This window comes from Triticum dicoccoides, chromosome 6A (assembly GCF_002162155.2).
Source record: "Triticum dicoccoides isolate Atlit2015 ecotype Zavitan chromosome 6A, WEW_v2.0, whole genome shotgun sequence".
NCBI lineage: Eukaryota > Viridiplantae > Streptophyta > Magnoliopsida > Poales > Poaceae > Triticum > Triticum dicoccoides.
The window spans coordinates 26,127,626-26,133,909 of NC_041390.1; the positions used below are offsets into that span (position 1 = coordinate 26,127,626).

The following is a 6,284-nucleotide window of genomic DNA, read 5'->3' on the forward strand; positions in this document are numbered from 1 at the left end:
TAACTTTTAGAACACTACAACACTTGACATGTAAAAAGAATTGGATGAGTCATGACCTACTAAAGCAAGTTACATTACTAGTCTCATCTATCTTAACAGGCCACACAAGATTAAAAACTAAGTTCTGTGCAAGCAATGCTTATCTATTTTACACATAACAACTTGCATAACATTACAAACTTAGTTTTAGAAAATTAGGCAACCTAGATTAGTGTTTAGCTGTAAAGTGAATAAGATGAGTCATGTGTGTTATCACACCTTTTTGTGGTGGAATGATAGTGCCACCAAACACAACATACCAAAATATGATTTTGGGAAGCATCCAAGCACTTTCCAGACAAGCAAATGCCAATTGTGAAAGAGATAATGCCATGGAAGCTATAAATAGGCCTGTTGCATGATGATCATCCTTCCTCATTCATCATTCTCATAAGTAGAGTGCATCATTCAAGCCAAGCAAGCACTGGTCAATACAAATCCATCATGAAGACACTTCTCATCCTTTCCCTCATTGCTATCGTGGCGACCACTGCCACAACTGCAGTTAGAGTTCCAGTGCCACAATTGCAGCTGCAAAATCCATCTATGCAACAACCACAAGAGCAAGTTCCATTGGTGCAACAACAACAATTTCTAGGGCAGCAACAAACATTTCCACCACAACAGCCATATCCACAGCCGCAACCATTTCCAGCACAACAACCATATCCGCAACCGCAACCATTTCCACAGCCGCAACCTTTTCCGCCACAACTACCATATCCGCAGCCGCAACCATTTCCCCCACAACAACCATATCCACAACCGCAAACACAGCATCTGCAACCACAACAACCAATTTCGCAGCAACAAGCACAACAACAACAACAACAACAACAACAACAACAACAACAACAACAATAACAACTACAACAACAAATCCTTCAACAAATTCTGCAACAACAACTGATTCCATGCAGGGATGTCATCGTCTTGCAACAACACAACATAGTGCATGAAAGCTCACAAGTATTGCAGCAAAGTAGTTACCAAGTGTTGCAACAATTATGTTGTCAGCAGCTGTGGCAGATCCCTGAGCAGTCGCGGTGTCAAGCCATCCACAATGTCGTTCATGCTATTATTCTGCATCATCATCATCAACAACAACAACAACAAGAAGAACAACAACAACCGTCGAGCCAGGTCTCCTACCAGCAGCCTCAACAACAATATCCATCAGGCCAGGGCTACTTCCAGCCATCTCAGCAAAATCCATAGGCCCAGGGCTTTGTCCAACCTCAACATCTGCCCCAGCTCGAGGAAATAAGGAACCTAGCGCTGCAGACGCTACCAGCAATGTGCAATGTCTACATCCCTCCATATTGCTCGACCACCATTGTGCCATTTGGCATCTTCGGTACTAACTGAGAGGAGAAGAACTCTAGTACTAGATATATGAAACACCGTGTTCTTAGTCCATGGTTTGGTCGTTGTACCGTTGAAAATATAAGGTGACATGCACTATCATGTAAGAACCCGAACTATACTAGTTCAAACTTGGGAATAAAAGACAAACACATGTCTTGTCTGCATATGATTGTTTGTTTGAGTTCCATTCCTATGCCCATTCACAAGTTCACCCCTAATTATATATATTACACATTAAGTAGATATTTATGTTGCATTAATCTGAAGATAACAAAATGAGTCTGAAACTTGAATTAAATTGAAGTATTTTCTTGGACTTTCAAATTGTGTATTATTAAAGTAGTAAGGACTATCCACATCCTTGGCTTGCCCTTGATCAATTATTCCCAAAGAAGCTTTCAGTTCATAAATCAATTACATTGATTTTTGTGAATGGTACATCTCCTCATCACGAGTATCATTACGGCTACTCCAAATCGCCCACATAACCGAAGCATTAATAGCGCCCTTCTTGCATCCAGAAATATGGATCGAAGATATCACTTGACCATGTTTCCGGGTGCAACCTTGGGATTTTTATGTCAAAATATTCTCAAGCAGAATCCAAGAATAAACTTGCATGCTCACGTGTGATGAGGGCAGATGAAGTAACATTTCCTCCCCATGGCCACACATAGGGCACACACATAACCCCATCACATGCCTTTTTAGTTATTCATATGAAAGGTAGGATGTTTTTAATTACTCTCCACCAAAATACTCTTAACTTGGCTTGTACCCTAAGATTTCATTGCCTTTTCAATTGTTCTTCCCCATTAGACAAACTAGACAGTCCATCTACCACACCATACCTTGTGTCCATCATTGCTCTGTACAACAATTGAACAGAACAAATGTCATTTCTTTACGATACCCATGACCAAATGTCCTCTGCTGGATTGTTTGGTCATGGCATATTAAGGATGGCCACCTCATCTGATGGGGTAAACACCTAATGAATGAAAGGATTGTTCTAGTCGCCCGTGTTTTTCATCGATAAGATCATCTACAAGTTGGACCGGAGTTTCTCACATGCATCATAGTGGTTTCATTAGCGGCGTGCCCTGCACCCATTTATCACCTCGTATCTCTATAGTATGTGCATTCCCAATTTGACACAGCATACCCTCCTTCAAACCTTCTTGCCCTTTCAGATTAGCACGCCAAGTTAGCTATGCACTATGCGGGAACCTGCATTTGAAAAAAAAGAATCTCATTTCATGGTATCTTCCATGAAGGACCCTCGTACATGAGCTATCTAGGTAGAAATAGCCATGTATGTTTAGCAAACTTTGCATAAGTGAATAGATCAAGGTCGTGGAACCCCAAGCCTCCAATTACACACGGCCTCTCTACCAATAAGATCTCCAAAGACATCAAGGATACAGACAGCCAAAAAAGAAAATAAAAATAAAAAATAAAAAATACCCTGCCATGGTGATCAATCACAAGCATCAGCAGCACTCTAACCACCAACAAAGACAACGCCCAGATTACAAAAAAAATTCTCCAAAAACAATGCCCCCAAGAAGGAAACAATACACAAGCGTTGTCGTTGCCCGATCGAAGATCGTGGGTTTTCACCCTGGAAATTTTTTGAGTTCACCCAAAAACAATGCCTTCAACAAGGCCATTACCAAGTACAATAAATATGGTCGAGACCTTGGGTTTTCACCCTAGGAATTGAGACTCGATGCTCGAGGAGTACCACCAAAAATGCAGTCCACTAGTGTTGCCGCTCCCACTTGGTGAGGCCGCTGTTGCAAGTCACCAAACACCTGGCATATAGTTGTCATCGCATCCAATACACCCTTCGGCCGAAGCTTCGAGACCTTCATCCGTCTCCAATATATCTATAATTTTTGATTGTTCCATGCTATTATATTATCTGTTTTGGATGTTTTATATGCATTATTATGCTATTTTATATGATTTTTGGGACTAACCTATTAAACTAGAGCCCAGTGTCAGTTCCTGTTTTTCCTTGTTTTAGAGTTTCGTAGAAAAGGAGTACCAAACGGAGTCCAAACGGAATTAAACTTTTGCGATGATTTTTCTTAGACTAGAAGACATCTAGAGGACTTGGAGTGCATGTTAGGAAAGCCACGAGGCGGCCACAACGACAGAGGCGCGCCCCCACCCTTGTGGGCTCCTCGTGACTCTACCGACCTATTTCTTCCGCCTATATATTCTCAAATATTCCAAAACATACTAGGAGAGCCACAAAAACACTTTTCCACCACCGCAACCTTCTGTACCCATGAGATCCCATCTAGGGGCCTTTCCTGGCATCCTGTCGGAGGGGGATTCGATCACGGAGGGCTTCTACATCAACACCATTGCCTCTCCGATGAAGCGTGAGTAGTTTACCACAGACCTATGGGTTCATAGCTAGTATATAGATGGCTTCTTCTATCTCTTTGATTCTCAATACCATGTTCTCCTCGATGTTCTTGGAGACTTATTCGATGTAATACTCTTTTTGCGGTGTGTTTGCCAAGATCCAATGAATTGTGGATTTATGATCAGGTTATCTATGAATATTATTTGAATCTCCTATGAATTCTTATATGCATGATTTGATATCTTTGCAAGTCTCTTCGAACTATCGATTTGGTTTGGCTAACTAGATAGGTTTTTCTTGCAATGGGAGAAGTGCTTAACTTTGGGTTCAATCTTGCGGTGCTCGATCCCAGTGACAGAAGGGGATGATACGTCTCCAACGTATCTATAATTTTTGATTGTTCCATGCTATTATATTATCAACCTTGGATGTTTTACATGCATTTATATGCTATTTTATATGATTTTTGGGACTAACCTATTAACCTAGAGCCTAGTGCCAGTGCCAGTTTTTGTTTTTTCCTTGTTTTAGGGTTTCGAAGAAAAGAAATATCAAACGGAGTCCAAACGGAATGAAACCTTCGGAAAAGTTATTTTTGGAAAGAAAGCAATACGGGAGACTTGGAGTGCATGTCAGGGGATCAATGAGGAAGCCACGAGGCAGGGGGCGCGCCCACCCCCCTGGGCGCGCCCTCCACCCTCGTGGGCCCCTCGTGGCTCCCCTAATGTATTTCTTCCGCCTATATAACCCTAAAACGATCGGGGAGCACAATAGATCGGGAGTTCCGCCGCCAGAAGCCTCCGTAGCCACCGAAAGCCAATCTATACCCGTTCCGGCACCCTGCCGGAGGGGGAATCCCTCTCCGGTGGCCATCTTCATCATCCCGGTGCTCTCCATGACGAGGAGGGACTAGTTCTCCCTCGGGGTTGAGGGTATGCACCAGTTGCTATGTGTTTGATCTCTCTCTCTCTCTCTCTCTCTCTCTCTCTCTCTCGTGTTCTTGAGGTGATACGATCTTGATGTATCGCGAGCTTTGCTATTATAGTTGGATCTTATGTTTCTTCTCCCCCTCTACTCTCTTGTAATGGATTGAGTTTCCCCTTCGAAGTTATCTTATCGGATTGAGTCTTTAAATATTTGAGAACACTTTATGTATGTCTTGCCGCGCGTATCTGTGGTGACAATGGGATATCACGTTATTCACTTGATGTATGTTTTGGTGATCAACATGCGGGTTCCGCCCATGAACCTATGCATAGGGGTTGGCACACGTTTTCGTCATGATTCTCCGGTAGAAACTTTGGGGCACTCTTTGAGGTTCTATGTGTTGGTTGAATAGATGAATCTGAGAATGTGTGATGCACATCGTATAATCATACCCACGGATACTTGAGGTGACAATGGAGTATCTAGGTGACATTAGGGTTTTGGTTGATTTGTGTCTTAAGGTGTTATTCTAGTACGAACTCTAGGGCTGTTTGTGACACTTATAGGAATAGCCCAATGGATTGATTGGAAAGAATAACTTTGAGGTGGTTTTGTACCCTACCATAATCTCTTCGTTCGTTCTTCGCTATTAGTGACTTTGGAGTGACTCTTTGTTGCATGTTAAGGGATAGTTATGTGATCCAATTATGTTATTATTGTTGAGAGAACTTGCACTAGTGAAAGTATGAACCCTAGGCCTTGTTTCAACGCATTGCAATACCGTTTACGCTCACTTTTATCATTAGTTACCTTGCTGTTTTTATATTTTCAGATTACAAAAACCTTTATCTACCATCCATATACCACTTGCACCACCATCTCTTCGCCGAACTAGTGCACCTATACAATTTACCATTGTATTGGGTGTGTTGGGGACACAAGAGACTCTTTGTTATTTGGTTGCAGGGTTGCTTGAGAGAGACCATCTTCATCCTACGCCTCCTACGGATTGATAAACCTTAGGTCATCCACTTGAGGGAAATTTGCTACTGTCCTACAAACCTCTGCACTTGGAGGCTGAAAGTGCAACTATCCCTAGGTGGTTTTGGTAATTCAGAACAACATATAGCTCATTGAGCTAATGCTATTCCAAGATGATTATTTCAGGAAAGCTCAATGATTGGCATGGCATGGATGTGAAAGTGGAACCCTCAAAATGCTAAGGACAAAGGATTGGCTCAAGCTCAAAAGCTCAAGACTCTTCATTTTATATTTTAGTGATCCAAGATCACATTGAATCTTTAGGAAAAGCCAATACTATTAAGGAGGGATGAGGTGTTGCTTAATGAGCCTCTTGCTTCATGTGCTTAGTGATATGCTCCAAAACCCTCAACTACTTTCCCATATCCACATATGACCTAAACCCTAAGCCAAACTCGGTCCTACCGATTCTTCCTATCCGGCGCCACCGAGTTTCACTTGTCATTAGCCACTGCCAAACCCTAGCAATTCGGTTCTACCGATAAGGATCTCGGTCTCACCGAGATGGGGTTGCAAACTCTCTGTT

The 6,284-nt window shown here is 42.3% G+C and overlaps 1 pseudogene; it reads left to right on the plus strand.

The window, feature by feature from the left end:
- Positions 1-428: 428 nt before the first annotated feature.
- Positions 429-1,571, plus strand: LOC119319663 (annotated as a pseudogene).
- Positions 1,572-6,284: the final 4,713 nt, after the last annotated feature.